This window comes from Pelodiscus sinensis, chromosome 3 (assembly GCF_049634645.1).
Source record: "Pelodiscus sinensis isolate JC-2024 chromosome 3, ASM4963464v1, whole genome shotgun sequence".
Classification (NCBI taxonomy): Eukaryota; Metazoa; Chordata; order Testudines; family Trionychidae; genus Pelodiscus; species Pelodiscus sinensis.
In genome coordinates this window covers 184,554,260-184,572,308 of record NC_134713.1, presented here as the reverse complement: position 1 = coordinate 184,572,308, position 18,049 = coordinate 184,554,260, and the positions used below count along the sequence as shown (strand labels likewise).

General features: G+C 46.0%; 1 long non-coding RNA gene across 2 annotated transcripts in view; it reads right to left on the bottom strand.

Moving 5' to 3' along the window:
- The window catches only part of LOC142828072 (uncharacterized), a 69,203-nt gene that overhangs the window by 46,243 nt on the left and 4,911 nt on the right, over positions 1-18,049 (bottom strand). Inside the window, exons 2-3 of one of the 2 annotated variants that reach the window (XR_012903026.1) lie at positions 10,148-10,287; positions 4,879-5,131 (exon numbers count right to left, since the gene is read on the bottom strand). This is a non-coding gene — a long non-coding RNA (uncharacterized LOC142828072). The remainder of the gene's footprint in view (positions 1-4,878; positions 5,132-10,147; positions 10,288-18,049) is intronic. The other variant, XR_012903027.1, reaches the window with a different exon arrangement.

The following is an 18,049-nucleotide window of genomic DNA, read 5'->3' as shown; positions in this document are numbered from 1 at the left end:
TTAGATAAGAACCATCAATGCGTGGACAGATGATAACGCAGAGCTGAAAAAGAACTGAAAACATGTTTTGATTAAAGATTTGTGGTCTCCACCAAATGTGCAGCTGATCTATTGCCAGCAAAGACAGTGCTGGCAAGAATAGGCTCTCCCTGTCCAACTGTTCCTATCTCTTTGCTCTCGTTGGTCAAGGGCTCTCTGGTCTTGCTTTAATGTGCTTTTCTTCCCCCCGTCAGCCTGCTCATTGGCGGGACCTTTGGTGTTTACCCAGAGAAAGGCAATCACTATGTACCATTCTCTGGCCTCCTTCTCTATTCCTTCCTTCCTACCCCAGAACTTCCTAGGCTGGCTGAAGAGGAATTTAAAGGGCACCCAACTCTTCATTTTCCCTTCCTATGCTACCATGATAACATCTTAGTATAGAAAAAAGCAGTCATGTAGCACTTTAAAGAATAACAAGATAGCTTATTAGGTGATGAGCATTCATGGGGCAGACCCACTTCTTCTGATAATATTCTGAAAGCGAATTGGCATGACCATTATACAACAGAGAGATACAATGAAAAAAGTAAAAAAATTACAAATTGACAAATCAGCTACATAGAACAGAAGGTGCGGGGAGGGGGGAAGAAAGTGACAAGGAAGGAGAAAATTGCTTACTGTAAGCGTCAATTAAGTGCCTAATTGGGGGTCACTACAAATACCAAAAGGTGGTAGGCTGTCTTTGTAATCTGTAAAATAATTATCATCTCGTTGAAGGCCCATTCGCAACATGTGGAATTTTAGCATAAATAAAAGTTCTGAGGTCTCCCTCTGTAATCTGGTGTTAAAGTCTCTTTGCTGTTTGCTATGGAGCTGGCACAGGTATAAATAGCAGTATCTCCACATTAGCACAGAGCTGTGCCAAGTACATGCCTACTGCTTTCAGGTGAGTTTGTACTCTGCATGGCTCAGTGTTGCTGAATATTTCAGTCTCCAGCACTGCAAAAAGGTATGGATGGACAAGAAAGTAAAAGAAATATTTCTGTGTAACCCTATGAGACTTATCCTACTGAGAGAAGGGGTGAGACCCAAATGAGCAGTATGGTTTGGATCAAAGAGCTCGGCTGAGCCAGAAGCCTGTGGCTCTCTGTTCACATTACAGAGAAATCTCTATGTCCAGGTCAGCAAAAGATGCCTTCCTGGCTTACCAGGGTCATTAATCATAGGCACTGACTCCATGTCCTGGAGCACCCCTGGAAAACAAATAGTAGGTGCTAGCACCCAACGGCAGCCAGCTCCCAGCACCTCCCATCTGCTGGTTACCCCACTGATCAATTCCTTCCCCATCCTCCCAGTGCCTCCCGCCAGCGGCAGTCAGGCATGCAGGAAACTCCGGGAGGGAGCAGGAAGAGCAGTGATGGGGAGCGCTCAGAGGAGTGGGCCAGAAGAGGTGGGATGGGGGTGGAGATTTAAGGGATGGTGTGGGGCATTGAGCACCCCCTGGGCCTAGAGGAAGCCTATGCCACTAATACTGTCCCTTGCAGTCAAGGAAAGACAGGACTTGGCTGAAATGAAGTAGAGAGAGGAGACTCTATGTTGCATTCAACTAAATCACTGTAGTCATAGGCGCTGACTTTCCCTCTAGCCAGGGGGATGCTTGATCCTCCCCTGTGCCCCAGGCCTCGCCTCCTCCCCCCCACTCCATCCCTTCCCCTAAGCTCCTGCCTCTTCCCGCCCCTTGTTCTCCCCCACCCCATTCCACCCCTTCCTGCAAGCCCCACCACTGCCCTTCCCCCATTCCACACCTTCCCACAACCCCCCACCCTGCCTTTTCCCACCCCATCTCTTCCCTGGTACATCCCATGTGTGCTCCTCCCCTTTCCTGAATGCTGCAAATCAGCTGTTCACAGTGCTCTGGAAGTACTGGGAGGACGGGAACTGATGAGCGGGGTCACCAGTGGAGAGAGGGAGGGAGGCAGAGGGGGAGCTTGTCTGTTGGTAGGTGCTGAGCACCCATTCATTTTTCCCTGTGGGTAGTCCAGCACCAGAGACCCAAAAAGTGGCTTATACAGCTTGTGTTTCCCAGCACTGCTGAATGGAGTTTACCCAAACCCCAGACTGGACTGCAGATATGGACTGGCCTGGTGTATACAGCCAGGCAGTGCATTGGCTGTCAGCCTTTCCAGGCTACTGCACCCCTTTCAGGAGTCTGACTTCCCTTGAGTAACCCCAAGTTTCACCTCACTTAAAAATGACTTGCTTTCAAAATCAGACATAAAAATATAAAAGTGTCAAAGCCACACTATCCCCCCCAAATTGCTGACATTCTCATTTTTACCACATAATTATAAAATAAATCAATTGGAATATAAAATATTGGACTCACATGTCAGTGTCTGGTACACAGAGCAGTATAAACAAGTCATTGTCTCGATGAAATTTTAGTTTGTATTGACTTTGCTTGTGCTAGTGCCTGGGCAAAACTAAGCGAATGTCGAGATGCACTGACATACCCCCTGGAAAAGCTCTGCCTGCCCGCAGGTACCCCTGGTTGAGGTTGTAGTGAATGGATGCAAAGTGCTGCAGAGGCCGTGCAAGCTCATGGCATCCCTCCTAACAGTGAGTCTCAGGGTCTTTTCACCAACAGGACACTGAACAGGAGTTTGCTATGGGAAAGTGCTCACAGTTTTAGACTGAGTGTGACAAAGCAGGCTCACTTGTGAGCAAAACAAATTGTTCTCTGCGCCTGCAGAAGCAAGACTTATTAGCCCAGTGCACCACCTAGAGTAGCAAGCAAGTATTATTCCTTGAGTTCTGATCCAGGATTTCTGTTGCCTGAAGATACAGCCAGAAAGGTAGCAGGAGATGATCCCACAAAGTGATCTTTCCTTGGGCTGGAGCTGATACTGACTAAAGGAAAACAAATCTGCTCTAGTCACTGATCACGGGAGGACCGACAGACTTGCTCAGCCCGTAGGGAAGATGGCAGGGAGGAGGCGGGGAGCTCTGCATCTCCAGGTCCTTCTGACTCACGGATCCCAAAGCAATTGCCCCTTTTATTCACGTCCCCTTCAGCAAGCCTGCTGATAGGTGTCTAACTCCCCCAGAATTTGTTTCCACTAAACGGTGAAGACAACGGTATAAATAAGCCCCAGAAGAAAGATGCCCCCAGAACCCTTTCTCTATATGGAATGAGGAGCACCACAGAATAACAGAGAAAATACAGTTCTGCATTCTATTTGTGCCACATTTCTCCCTGCATAGCCGCATCTAAACCCCGCTCCCGGCAGATCAAGCATAAGAATGTGCTTCCGAATCTGTAGGGCTTCCCCCTCCCCACCCCCGAAGGGATCAGACAAAAATGCCTACGTTACATAAATGCAATTGAGCTTTTATGGGATGGGGTTGGTGCCCAAAGTGATAGAACATACTGGATCACAATTTGTTATTGGTGGAACAAGCTTCCATTTAAAAATATTAATTAAAAGGAGTGAAATCCAGATAACCAGCTTCAGATTATCCAAGAGGTCAGCAGGGTGTCTAGTGCTAACTGTTAAGCAAAGGAGAGCACAGGTGGAGTGAGCAGGTTATGGACTCCCACCTCTCTCTCATTTACATGGCATGACTGACGGAGGTGCCTGGAAAATTGATCTGCTTCTTTTTCTTGGGAACAATTGCAGCGAAGGCAGGACGTCCTGTCTACACAGCGGCTCTAAAGCTTGTATGGGGAGATTTTGGCAAATCCAGTAGAGTGTCTGAACCACTATTGCATACTGCTAATAGCAACCAAGCAAGCAGGCCTAAATAAGCCTAGACAGCAGCTTTAGCATGACCAAGTCAGGAAGGGGGAGAAGGGGCTTTGGGTGTCACAGAGAGGGCATCCTGACCCCAGATCCTTCCTGAAGGCCAGACCTTGGTTGAAATAGAGTCATTTAGACAACAGGAAGCTTTCCTGGATGCACTAAGGCAACGATGTACAACCTGTGGGTTGCGACCCTTTTGGGGGTTGCGGCTGTCTTCCTGGGGGGTTGCAGCACCGGGCCAGATGCCATTTTGTTTTCCTGGCTTTACACCCGACGTACAAGCAGCAGGGGAGCGGACCGGTGCTTTCAATTAAAGGGGCCACAACAAAGTGTTCCTGGTGCTTTTTTTTTCTCTCAACAAAAATTTTCCAGGCCCTGGGGCTCGTGAATTAAAAAAGGTTGAGCACCACTGCACTAAGGGATGTGCCTGTCAGGGCCCCAGGACATGCAGACTCTGAAAAAACACATCTGGCTAATTGATCAGAAGAAAACCTCTTGCTTCACCTTTAAAAAGTGCTTGCCTAACAAGATGTTTGGTTTTTTTTGAATAACGTGTAATTGTAATACTAGTGGATAAATAGGATAGGAAAGTTTGGGATAGTTGGACTCTTAGGAACTCTTTGTAAACTCTACATCTGGACGCATCTTCGGTCCTTACTGGCAGATTGGACTGGCCATCGGAAGCCTGTCACTGTGTCACTCAAGAGCCACACTCAGCTTCGGCAATTATCAAGGGTGGGGGTGTTTTACTAACTTGTTGTGGACGTGTGTAAGTGCTTGAGGCCAAGTAAAGTTTAGTTTTAAGTGAAAGTACTCATGTGTTGTCCTGTTTGTACCATCCATCTATTGGTCGGATGGCCGTCTCTCCCTGGAGTTATTTCCTGACCCCACGTTGCCGAGAGTAAAGTTACCAGGAGGCTTGGGTTGAAAGAACCCTGGGTAACAAGCTGACCTAGAGAATTGGCACTACGTCCCCTGCGCATCCTATGTTTCCATTGATATCCTCCGCTGCCAAGAAAACAGCAACAATATGGCTGTCAAGGGGGCCCTACCATATGCCAGCACAACAATAGAGTGGGCAGGAGCAGCTTCTCACCTACTGAGGCACTGCAGGAGCCAGTGTGGACCCAGCATGGAGGAGGCCAATCCTCAGGACAGCTGTAAATTGTGCCCTGCTTCCATAGTTCCTACGGGACTTTGTTCACCAGGGGTGTTCAGGAAACAGATTTGCAGGTCGGAGGGGAAAATGAAGTTGCCTCCATTCTAGGCCAGGAAACATCACATCTGCCAGCGTCGATTCAACCAGCTCTTCAAATAACGGGCGTGCTGAATAATGAGTCCCAAAAAGTCTGGCAACGAAAAACATATAAAGTCCACTTAGGCTACAGCCCTGTCCCATTGAAGTCTATGGCAAAGCTCCATTCCCTTGGCAACGGACAGTCAAGGCAACTGTTAAGCAAGAGCAGGGAAACATCTTTCAAGGAAACGTAAGACTCATTGGGATGGGATTAATTACACCCTGGAGCAAGGCAGGGTAGCAGGGCTTCTCATCCCTGAGGCAACACATTGCTTTGGGTCTGCACTGGGGAAGGGATTTTTGTTATTAAACATAGAGGGCCCTCTCCTTCCAGGTGCTGAGCAAGAGGTGCTCCCTCAATTCCCATTGTTTCCAAGGGGAGGGCAAGGGGCTCAGCTCCTGCCAGGATCTGGCCCTTGGGAAGGAGAGGCTAGAACAGGAGGCGGCATTTTGGGGATTAACTCAGCAGCACCACTAGGCAAAAAGCTGGTCACAGGTTCAGACTGCCAGCAGGAGCACAGCTAAGCACCTGACCACTGGTGACACAGAGGCATACAACTCCCAGGCAAACAGGAGAGCAGGGCAAGGCAGGGATGACTAAGCAGGTGTGGCTTGGTATCGGAGCATTATAAACTCCAATTATAGGGAGTCCCTGGCAGCTGATGAAGTGGCAGCTCCCTGAGAGTGTGAAAGAGCAGCAGACTGGAAGTATTTGACTCAGGGTATATGTTTTATCTCAGCCCTTTAATTGCCCCAAGTTTTGTGTACATCTGGAAAAGGCCAATACCCCTGGGAACAGTCCTTACTGTTAACAGAATAGGCAGCTGCATAGGGCACCTGAAAATTTGGCCATGTTCCCCTACAGACTCCTTTGGAGGTAGTCACCACTGGTCATACTAGACAGAGGGTGCAAGCACATATGTTCTGTCTTCCTCCCCGGTAGCTGCACAAACCATGTTCATGACTGTGCAGTGTAGTGTTGAATAAGGACCTTTGGTTCTCATCCCATTTCCACCAGTGACCGGACAAGTGGCCCCACCATTCTGTGCTGGTTTCTCCTTCCAACCCTTGCCTGTCTTGTGCCTTTAGAGTGTAACCGCTTTGGGTCAGGGACAGTCTCTCAGTGGGCGTATGTACAACACGCTTCCCTAGGTGCTACTAGAATGTAAATAATCAAAATCAAATACTTGGAGAGGGGAAACTTTTAGAGACCTAGCCCACAGAGTGTAACCCTGGCTCCTGCCGTGTTCAGAAAGGGAAAACCAGCCCAAGGGATTCTGTGCGGCAAAAAAAGGTGGGTTGCGTTTTTAATACGGGCTAAGTCAGCAGTGCAGCAAGGGCCACTCAGCTTTTAAGCAAGGGTAGAGCCTCAATTTCAAATCCACGCATCTTTGTAGGCTTGACCGGGAGGAGCCATCTGTGTCAAAAGCAGAGTGATGGTGTCCTCGGTGCTGTTTTAACCTGACTTACGAATACCCTCAACACTCTAGGTAGACAGACCCACCTCCCAATTTAAAGGGGAAGAGTGAAACTATTTAGGTTTCACAAGTCTTTTACCATTGGAAGCTGAGCCAGGCCCTTTAGTGAAATAGAAAAGGGAATGGCTGTGACAGGCAGTTCTGCTTTGTTAAGGTAATTGTGCCAGGGAAGATGTGAAGGTGCGGGTTCCATTTTTTGAATAAATCAGTTAAATGGATGCAATTATTCAAAACCCACATAGCAAACACAATGTGTTTTGGTGGTAATGATGCAACCATTGCCAGCACTTTTCCTTTATTTGGAAAGGAGAGAGACAGCAATGGCTCCCCAAATAAGCAGTTGGGACTCCTGCAATTCACAAGTGGCAGAGCACCATATGCCGCCTCTGTCACAGTTATTTCAGGAACTAGCAGCCATATATAAGAGGGGGGAAAATGAAAACAAGATATACAGTGACAGAAGAGTGTCCCTATTTGACTTCAAAAACTGATTACAAGTGCAGTCATGAGTATATGTGAGGAAAACAGCTAATATCTTATTTGTGAGGACAGATGAAATCTCCGCCAAGTTTACAAATGCCTGCCCGGACCCTACCACTCCCATCTTTAGGGGGTACAGGAATGAGAAAGTTCCCTGGAGTATAACATATTCCCAGCTTAGACAGAGACATTTGAGTATCGCTCCCACTACAGTCGCATGAGGCTACGTCCACACTGCAGGCTTCTTGCACAAGAACTTTTTGCAGAAGAGAGCTTTTTGCGGAAGAGATGCCATGTGCTTTTCATAGAATCATAGGACTGGAAGGGACCTCGAGAGGTCATCGAGTCCAGCCCCCCGCCCTCAAGGCAGGACCAAGCTCCGTCTACACCATCCCTGACAGATGTCTATCTAACCTGTTCTTAAATATCTCCAGAGAGGGAGATTCCACCACCTCCCTTGGCAATTTATTCCAATATTTGGCCACCCTGACAGTTAGGAATTTTTTCCTAATGTCCAATCTAAACCTCCCCTGCTGCACTTTTAAGCCCATTACTCCTTGTCCTGTCCTCAGAAACCAAGAGGAACAAATTTTCGCCTTCCTCCTTGTGACACCCTTTTAGATATTTGAAAACCGCTATCAGGTCCCCCCTTAATCTTCTTTTTTCCAAACTGCCATGGATGCTCTCGCACAAGAAAGCTCTGATGGTCATTCACAGAATGGCCATCAGAGCACCTGTGCTTTTTCTGATAGGGGTTTCTTGCACAAGAAGCTCCTGTTGTCCGTCCACACACACCTTTTTGCACAAGAGCTCTGGTGCAAAGAGGCTTATTCCTCTTTCTATGAGGAATAACTCTTGCGCAAAGAGCCCTGTCTTCTGACGATCTACTGTACTTTTTCTTGTGCAAAATCACACACACATCTTGTAGTGTGGACGCTCCATGAGCTTTTGTGCAAAAACTGCTGGTTTTGTGCAAAAACTCTGTAATGTAGATGTAGCCTGATAGGCCTATGTTAGTCTGTAACTTTAAAAAAAAAAAAAAAAAAAAACGAGTAGTCCTATGGCACCTTAGAGACTAACAAATATATATAGTCTCATGAGCTTTTGTGGGTAAAACCCACTTCATCGGAGTTATTAGGGATAGATGCACCTCACCCTGCAACTGGCCCACATTGCTCTGTTAATACACAAGTAGGGAATGTCTACACTGGGGTGTTATTTCAAAATAAGAGGAGTTATTTCAAAATAACAAGGCAAGTGTCCACACTAGGTCTACGTCTAGACTGCAAGCCTTTTTCGAAAGTATCTTTCGAAAAAGCCTCTTTTGAAAAAGAGCATCTAGACTACAATCAGTACTTTCGAAAAAGCAAGCCGTTTTTCGAAAGAGAGCACCCAGACAGTCCGGATGTTCTCTTTCTGAAAAGCACAGTTTGCATTACATAGCGCCTTTTTTCAAAAGAGCACTTTCAAAAAAAGGCATGATTCCTCGTAAAACGAGGTTTTCCAACGCCGGAAAAAACTGCCACGTTCTTTTGATTTGCTTTCAAAAGAACACAGCAGCAGTCTAGACGCAGGGGAAGGGTTTTTTTTTCCCCCTTTAAAAAAAAAAAAGGCCATTTTTTTTTTCGAAAAAACCCTGTAGTCTAGACACACCCTACCAAGCCTGAAATTTAGAAATAAGGGTATGTTATTTTGAAATAATAACTCTTGCTTGTGAAGAGGAACAAGCTTATTTCAAAATAGTTGTTTCGAGTTATTTTTTCAAAATAACTTATTTCAAAATAACCTGGCAGTGTAGACAGAGCCTATGACGTGAGAACAAAATACCCATTTACAGAGTGGGGCCTTCCATTCTGGATGTTGACCCTCTCTTTACAGGGTGAAATGTACCAGCCTTTTCCTAGGAGCAGTTCATTTGTGTGTGGTAGGCCAAAGTTAGGGCCTGAGAGTTACACCAAGGACGTAGTTGGCATGTTCTTTTGTATCAAAGAGACTCGTTGTTTGTCACACACTGCGGCTACATCTCCACTGGCCCCTTCTCCGGAAGAGGCATGCTAATTTTGAACTTTGGAATAGGGAAATCAGCGGGGGATTTAAATAAACATGGCCGCCGCTTTTTTTCCGGCTTGGGGAAAAGCCGGAAAAGAGCGTCTAGACTGACGCAATCCTCCGGAATAAAGCCCTTTTCCGGAGGATCTCTTATTCCTACATTGACCTGTTTATGCTACTGTGACACTGAAACAAAAGTACAATATTTAGATTCCAACTGATTGTATAAGTATGTGGTAAAAATGAGAAAGTCGGCAATTCTTCAGTAGCAGCGCGCTGTGAAACTTTTGTATTTTTACGTCTGATTTTGTAGCAAGCAGCACATCCTGGCCCAGGACCTGGACACTGGGCAGTTGGCAAAACTCATGTGCACATGCCAAGCACATTACACATTTCTAGACAATTCACAGTGCACACACTGAGCATACAGACATAGCATGAATCAGCTACCGCAACAACTGTCAGCAGTACTAAAAGGATCCTTACCACTTGTAAGACAGCTGGCTTAGTCCTGGGCCCCAGACCTGTGCTCCAGCCAGTGAATAAATGCCCAGCGCCAGCGATCCCCTTTAAGCTCCTGGCCCAGAGTACGTGCTGTGAAACTTTTGTGATTTTACGTCTGATTTTGTAGCAAGCAGTTTTTAAGTGAGGTGAAACTTGGAGGTCCTTAAGACAAATCAGACTCCTGAGAGGGGTACAGTAGTCTGGAAAGGTTGAAAGCCACTGTACCACACCATGCTGCCTCTTCAACTGCAGCCGCATAAGGAAGGCTTTTTTTATTTAAGACTGAGGACCAAGTACATCTATATGGTGAATAGAACAACATCAGCAAATTGCCTCCCCCAGCCCGTTCATGAAACGTACAACAACCAAGCATGCAGATGCCATCAGAATAATCAGCCAGAGCACGGGGAAATTAGGGAATTCTTGAACAGGTCACGTTTTAAAGTAGAAATGATGCTAAGTAGATCGCCAGACAAACAAGTTCCAACTGTCTAATGCTACAGAAGAAAGGAAAGAGAATAAACGTCCCCTCCCCCCCAGCCAGACAGCTTGCTTACCTTTTCTGCTGCATTGCTCCCCACGTTCTAGCAGTGTCTCTTCTCTTTCACATCAGCTCGCTTGCCCCTCTGCACATACATTGCAAACGGATGGCAAACACACAAAGAATACCTCCTGCACCATCATAGTTCCATGGTCGCTGGAATAACAAGTAACACAGAAAATATGTTGTAGCAAAACTCATGACTATTTCTGCATTTCACATTGTCCACTAGGTGACACTATTTCCCACAGACTGCAATAGGAAAGCTAACTTTCCAGTGAAAGCATATTCATCTATTGAACAGCACAACCTCAGAGTTACAAACACCTGGGGAAGGGAGGTGGTTTGTAACTTTGATCTGAACATTGATTTAGTAAAGTTTCAAAGCTGTACTACAGGGAAGAAAAATGCAGCTTTCCCTTTGTAGCTTGTTTAATACAGTCCAGTCCGGTATTGGCTTGTCTTCTGTCTCTGCTTCCGATTGCAAATGAGGCACGTGGTTGACTGTTTCGTTTGGAACTCTGAGCTTCTACTGTGTTTCTATTCTCAGGAGCCTCTGGACTTTAGTAGAGCCTTCTTGTCGGGACAGAATGGGTTCGTGTAACTCATTTTGGGAAAGAGGATTTGGAGGGAGTTTTCCGTGTAAGTCATTCACCCTGGGTGACATAGGCCATGACAATAATACAGGTTGTACTCCCTTGTCCGGCACTCTCAGGACCTGAGTGGTCCCAAATCAGGAAATTTGCCATCCCAGGGGAGGTCAGTGCAGCAGGTCAATGCAGCTTTTCCCTTGGCCACCCGGGGCTCTGTTTTTCCCCAGGTAGCTTCACTGCCACCAGGGCTCTGCTCTCCCCATAGCACGGAGGAAGGGCGGAGCTCGACTCCCTCCTCCCCCTGCTTTGCTGCAGCCTGGGGCTCCCTCTCCTGCCAGTGGCTGGGAACTCCACTGCATTCTGGGGCTCCACTCTGGCCTGCATCTCTGCAAACCTCCCACCCTGCTGCTGCTTAGGGCTTCGCGCTGCACGTGCTGCATCAAGCAGCCTTGCTGCCGCCTGGGGAGGTCCATGCTCCACTGAACGGCTCTACTGCCACTCAGGGGGCTCTGTGCTCTCCACCCCAGCACCTCCGCCATGGCCCCGGGGGGCTCTGCGCTCCCCTCTGGCAGCCGTGCTGCTGTTCTCTCTGGTGACAGAAAGATCTGCTCCCCCTGGGGCTCTGTGTTCCTCCCACTGACTCTGCTGCCCCCAGTGCTCTGTCTTGGCCCCCTAATTTGGCAACGCTCCTGGCCCCAGCCCAATGACTTATCCCCGTGAGTGCTCCCACAGATGATGCTGGGCCAGAGATGTTGCCAGACAAGGGAAGCTCGGATTAGGGAGTTTTTGGTGGGATTCTACTCTCTCTCTGGCCCTGCAAAGTTAAAATATACCAGGAAAAATATTTCAGCTATGACATCAGAACAACCTGCAGAGAGAGCACAAGCAGCATCACGTGGCCAGAGGCACAGAGTAATTCTGGGTATGTCTACACTAGCTTGTTAGTTCGAGCTAGGTAGGCAAATGAGGGCAACCAGAGTTGCAAATGAAGCCCGGGGAGTAACGGTAGTTCGAATTAGGATCTCTAATTCGAACTACCTACTCCGTGCCACGTGTAGCCGCGGGCACAGAGTTCGGACTAAGGGGGATTTAAAAATGGTGGCGCTTGGGAACATGCAAATGAAGCCCGGGATATTTAAATCCCAGGCTTCATTTGCAATTCCGGTTGCCCTCATTTGCCTACCTAACTCAAACTAACGAGCTAGTGTAGACATACCCTTACAGCCTCCCGGGAAGAGGGAGGGGGACCAGTTACCTGTTTGTCCCAGGCTCTCCCTGAACTGAAGCTGCTGTCACAGTATAAGCATAGAGCCCAAGTCTGGTGCTACCTGCTTTCCTGTCACTGCAGGATTAGAACTAACTAGATCTACTTTCTAACCAATGTAGTTCTTACACTTCTGTGCCATCTATATCTAGATAGTCACTTCTGGGCTGCTTTTAAACATAAGACATCTGAAGCATGCTGACTCCTTCATTGAGGGTACATCTACACTGTGGAGCTATTTCGGGATACCAGAAGTATCCCAAAATAGCTATTCCACATCTATTGAAGCAGCCCGTTATTTTGAAACAGATTTTGAAAGAACGGGTGGCTTATTCAGACGTCCCGGTAACCCTCATTCCACCAGGGTTACGGGGAATTTCAGAATAGCAAGTTAAGTCTACCCAGTGCCAAATTACAAAATAGGCTATTTCAAAATACACTCGAAATAAGCTACGCAATTTGCGTAGCATGAATTGCTTAGCTTATTGCAAGCGAAGGGTGCTGTGTAGATGTACCTTTAGGGAGGGGGTCACTGATTAGGTAGCTGGAGGAGTTGTGACCAGAATGAAAGGGGGAACATATTTAACATGGAAACTCCCCAGTCTCCTAGCAAAAGTTTAATGGAGTTTGTTTTAAAGTAAATTCAATGCTTGTAAGACTGTCCATTTGCTAGTGGTGATGACTGATGTCTGCTAGCCACAGAATAAGTGCAGCAGATGCCAAAGTGCCAGAGGAAGGAACCTCAGCAAGTTCCCCTCAGACTCACTTCATGTTTAGATGTGAATCCAAAGCTTGGGCGAAGCATCTGAGTATGCACTTTTGGGAGGCAAGTCCTGGGGGAATCAAGGTTTCTTGCCAGATTACCAGACTTCTACTCTTGGCTGCAAATACCATGAGATCAGCCTTCTCTTCCACCACCAGCGTATTCTGAGCTTGGGTCAGCAGGACGTGGAGGCTCAGCTGTACCAAACCAGATACACACAAGATACCCCTGTGAAGACTTGCTTGTGCATTTGATTCTGAGATTGGGTGAGGCAGCTGAGACAGGACTATTCTGTTATCCTGGCTACAAATCTCCCTAGTCCAACCATTAAAGGGACAGTGCTCCCACATAAGGTGAAGGAGTAATGCATTCTCCTCCACTCAGTCCCACACCTTCCTCTTTAAACTGCTACTACTGGTGTGAACCATTGCCCAGTATGATGGTGAGATATTGTATTTGCCAAAACCTGGCTTGAAGCCACCATCAGCTACTGTTCCTGTAAGCAGAACTTCCAGGAGGCAGGGTGGGGTCCTGTTCTGGCTCAAGTACCAAACAATACACCTGTGTTACAAATTCTACAACACTGGCCTTTGATGAAATTTACCATTTACCGTGCTTCCCAGAAGCTCCTGGACTTTACAGTGACTGATTCTAAAGACCTTCCCTTTGTGTAGGAAGAAGAAAACATACCCTGGGCTTGAAACACTATAAATATTTTTACATCTCCAATTTGTTGCTTGATGTCCTCTTTGAGAAGAGAACCTGACTGACTTTGCTGGAGTCTGGCCCCCTTATGGAGCACATTAAGCAGGAAATCTCTTGTGGCCCTTAGAGATAGGCCTAAGCTACAGAATTCAGAACAGGATCTGAATTTCAAACCCTTTGATGTCTATGGAAGTGGCGGTGTTTTCAGATCCGCTGTTTGGATCCAGCCCATAGAGAGCAGTCAGCCCCAGAATCCCGTTGAGTAGTCAGGTGGCAAACTACTACCAAGGCAGAGAATAGCATAGTGCCTGAGAGCAGTGCTACACTCACACCTACCTTTCCTGTCGAGGTGCAAGCCCTAATGAAAAAAAGTATGTCTACTTGAATTGTAGCCACACAAGCTTGCTGGGCCCTGCCTGACACTGTAACCGAAGGCATGTTTGATAGAGAGGAAGAAGTGACATATTCTGTCAGAGGGAGAGGTAAGACACTTTTAGCAGATCCAAAGAAGTCGACTGTGGATCACCCATCCCTGGGAGTTTCTCAAGAGTTCTGTGTCTCCTGGGAGTTCAGCTTCCATTTTTTTTAAATGCAGCTGCTAGCAGTGTGCTTGGTAAAATTATGTAAACCAATGAGTGCATCAGCTAGAAACAGATGTGTTGGATCACTGACAATCTGCCACACAGCTGCCATGCTAACACCATCCTCTTTGCCCAGCCTATACACACAGGGTCAGATTCTGCCTTCTCTGAAAAGAAGACGCACCAGCGGTGCCAATGAGAGCAGAACTAGAAGGGCCAGAACTCGAAGAGTGCAGCGTCTAACATTACCGATGTCTGTTGGCCTGGGAGTAGCTCTGCATTCAGCTTGCAGATTCAGGCCCCAAAACTGGGCAGACGTTTGTTCATAATTTAAGGCCAAATCCTGACATTTCCACCTCAGGCAAATTTCTCATTAAAGCCCAAGGGAGATTTTGCCTGAGGAACAATGTTAGACTTTTGTCCTTGAAACACAGCTTGGCTAAGTGTGTAGCTAGATCAGCCACAGGGATGAGGTTGTAACATTAAGGATACAATGGGTCTTTATTTGTGAAGGATTTCAGTGAACAAGGTACAGTAGTACGACCTAGTAACACCAGCAGTCCTGAGGACGTATTGTCTGGCTTTTTGTGCTCTGATTTTACACCAGTGCACAGTGCATGAAAAGAGCTACCAAGCCAGAGAAGGAGTAGCTCACATTCACTAGTGTAAATGACTACACAAAGCAAAAGAGAGCAGACTATCAGAGCTGCAGTCTCATAGATAACAGTGATGAGACAGTATTGGATAACATGTGGTCCCATTCTTCATTTGTTCACTAGGAAGCACCTCCATGGAGGACAAAACAGGGAACTTGGTTTTCCTCATCCAAAATATGAAAAATTCCCTTGCAGAGCTTTCCAACTTCTTCCATGGACTCCTCTTAGCTTAGCTAAATAGACATCTATTTGTAACCCTGCTAGACATCACACTCACTAGTTAATTCCCCTAAGGCTACTGTACATACTCACAGGAGCCCTAAATGAAGCATGAAATCATTATCCCTGCAGCCAAAGACGCTGAAGCCTTTAAAAAGTGTAAAGCAGCAGTTTTCAGAATAAATACGGGGACATTTAGAAACCTGTAGTCTGATAAAAAAAATTAAAAAACAAAACAACCCCCCCCCCCACCTTAGACATCAGGATACAGTGATTGTCACAATAATCATAACTTTCTCCAAGTTGGTGGTAATAACCATAACATTCTCAAAGCTTTATATACAACCAGACAAGCAAAGTATCTGAACTTAATGTGAGGGGTGGTGCTACTCTGAGAGGGCTACCATACATCCACATTTTCTCAGATAGGACCTCTTATTTCTGGTCCCACAATCTCCATCTGGATGGACTGTTTTAGATATAAAAAAAGTCCATCCCTTGCCTTTGGGGTGGGCGGCCAGAGAGCAGCATCTGATATGGTATTGCCACCCTTCCTTCTATGCTGCTGCTGGCAGTGGTGGCCCTGCCTTCAAAGCTGGGCACCTGGCCAGCAGCTGCCACTGGCCAGCAGCTGCCACTCTCCAGACAGCCAGCTCTAAAGGCACAATTATAATAGACATCTTACAAGTTTGCAGATCCTTGGGGATCTATTAGGAAAAATCACTTACACTCTCTGCCTCAAGTTTCTCCACCTGTGAAATGGAAGTAACAATACTTCATGGGATGTTGGGAAATCTAGTTAATGTTTGTAATTCATGTAATTTTTTTTTTGGGGGGGCTCCCTTGCTACCAGGTCTGAGATTCTGCACCCGGCCATTGGCAAGCATTACTGGGACGGTTAACTATTGTGGGATTTATAACAAGAATGGGGAACCTTTTTTGGGTCAGGGGGCTACTGACCCACAGAAAAGGAAATCAGTCGGGGGCCTCACACACCAGCAAGAAGCAAAAACCAACAAAAAACAAACATTCACCCTCACTGAGAAGGAGAAACACACTCCCCACATTCCCCTTGTACTAAGAGGGTCCAGCCTAGTAGATTGTGTGGGCCAGCCCCACAGTGGGGAGCTGGAGTGCCTGCATAGGCTCCCCAATGCTGGGGGCAGGGCCCAGAGATGGGGGCCTGGGTCCAGGCAAGCTGAGGGCCAGATACAGCCCCCAGACCTATAGTTCCTCACCTCTGATTTATAATTTTGTATTAATGCAACAAGCCCGAGCTCTTATCCGAATGGTCTCCACAGAAGCTGCTCATGACAATCTGCTGCCCTAAGAAGAATTCAGCGTGTTGACCCTCTTCCCCCACCATCGGCCTAGTGTGGCCAATTTGGCAGGTCACTTCCTGCCCTCAGAAGGAAAGCGGTCGAACATTTCAATAAACAAGTATTAGGGGCTGGTAAAGGGCATTAAGGTGTGGAAGTGAGCCACGCACAGAAAATATTGCCTAGGCCAGGATGTTCATGTCTCCTTCTTTTGCAATGGCTAGCGAGCCTTTTACACAAAGGGTAAGTAACAAAATTTGTCACAGGAATAAAACTTGCAGGAATACATCAGAAAATAGCTTTATATGCAGATGTAATATTTTTATTAACCCAAACATTTCCCTAAAATTAATATCTAGAAAAACCCAAGACTTTGTGAAAGCTTCTGGATTCAAATTAAGTTACGGCAAATCTGAAAGGCATTGCTAACATTTAGTCAGAAGCCATTCTTGGGTAGGAATGGGCAATTCATTCTATAAAATGCCTGGCAATTCAAATCTCAAACAACCTAGAAGAGCTCTATGATTCAAATGTCAAACCATTATTACAACAAATGTTAAAAATATTGGGAGTGGTTGGGGGAAACCGTTTTATGGTTGGGAACAGTCAAAAATGAGTATTTTCCCCAAGGATGTCTTTGTTTCAGAAATCTGTGATCATCCTGGATAAAACCCTAGCAACAATATAAAAGCCATTGTTAGAATTTATATAGGGTCAGAAGAGACCCAAGAGTGAGTGCAGATATTTTGTACAGACCCATTAAACAGGGTAGACTAGTTGTTAGAATCATAGAAAATTTGTATCAGGAGAGTCAGCTTGAAGTGTATGGATTGGACGTGCTCTACTCCAGCCAATCAGTGGGTCTTTATAGATCAAGAAAATGGTGGACAGTAGATATTGCTAGGCTACTATGGATTAACTGAAAAACAAAACCCAACACCCACCTGAAATTTACACACATCCTTTAGCAAAGGCTACTCTGTAGGACTGGAACACTAATGATGAAGTCTCCCACTGAGTTCCATGGATGAGCTAGTCATTTATTCTGGTTCCTGAAAGATCAGATCAAAGACCAATTTTTGACCTGCAGCCCGTTCAAGGGCCACAGAAGACATTTGTAGATGAATGTGTGCTGCTTTAGCCTGACATGGTTCTCTTTTATTGCAGCAATCCATGATAGAACTAGAGATAAGAAACTCTTTCCCCTTCTGTTGCATCCATCTTAGATAATGATCTTAACTCAAATAGCGAATTAGAGAACTTAAGTATTTGCAGAACAATGGAATACAAACTTTCTAATTTTGAGAGCAAAACTAACTTTAACTGGCCTACTATCTCATAGTACCAGCTCTTTCATGTTAGACACTCTATTTCTCAACTTGGCAAGAAAGTTGTTTTATACAGAGAGCTAACTCCAATAGAAACAATGGCATATGGTCATTTAAGAAATTAAACAACTAGTTGATATCAATCTTTGCAGATAGCTTTCCTATAAAAATATTATGTGTATATGATGCACTGGATAAATTATCCCAGAGAAATGACTTAGGATCTGGAAAAGAGGACCAGCAGCCTCAGTCTGTATCTGTAGCGTGATGAAAGCAAGCTTAAGATAACTGTTCAATTGCACGAGGCAGGCTGAAAAAGAGAAAATATTAAATCTAAGTGGAACAATTGTAGTGAAAGAGAAGATTTTATGCATGTATGGCGGACACATCCAGACATTAGAATGTATTAGGATACAGTTTCTAAACACAATACCAAATACCAAGTAATTCTCCTGGGACTTCTTGGTGGAAATAATCACCCAAGAAAAGA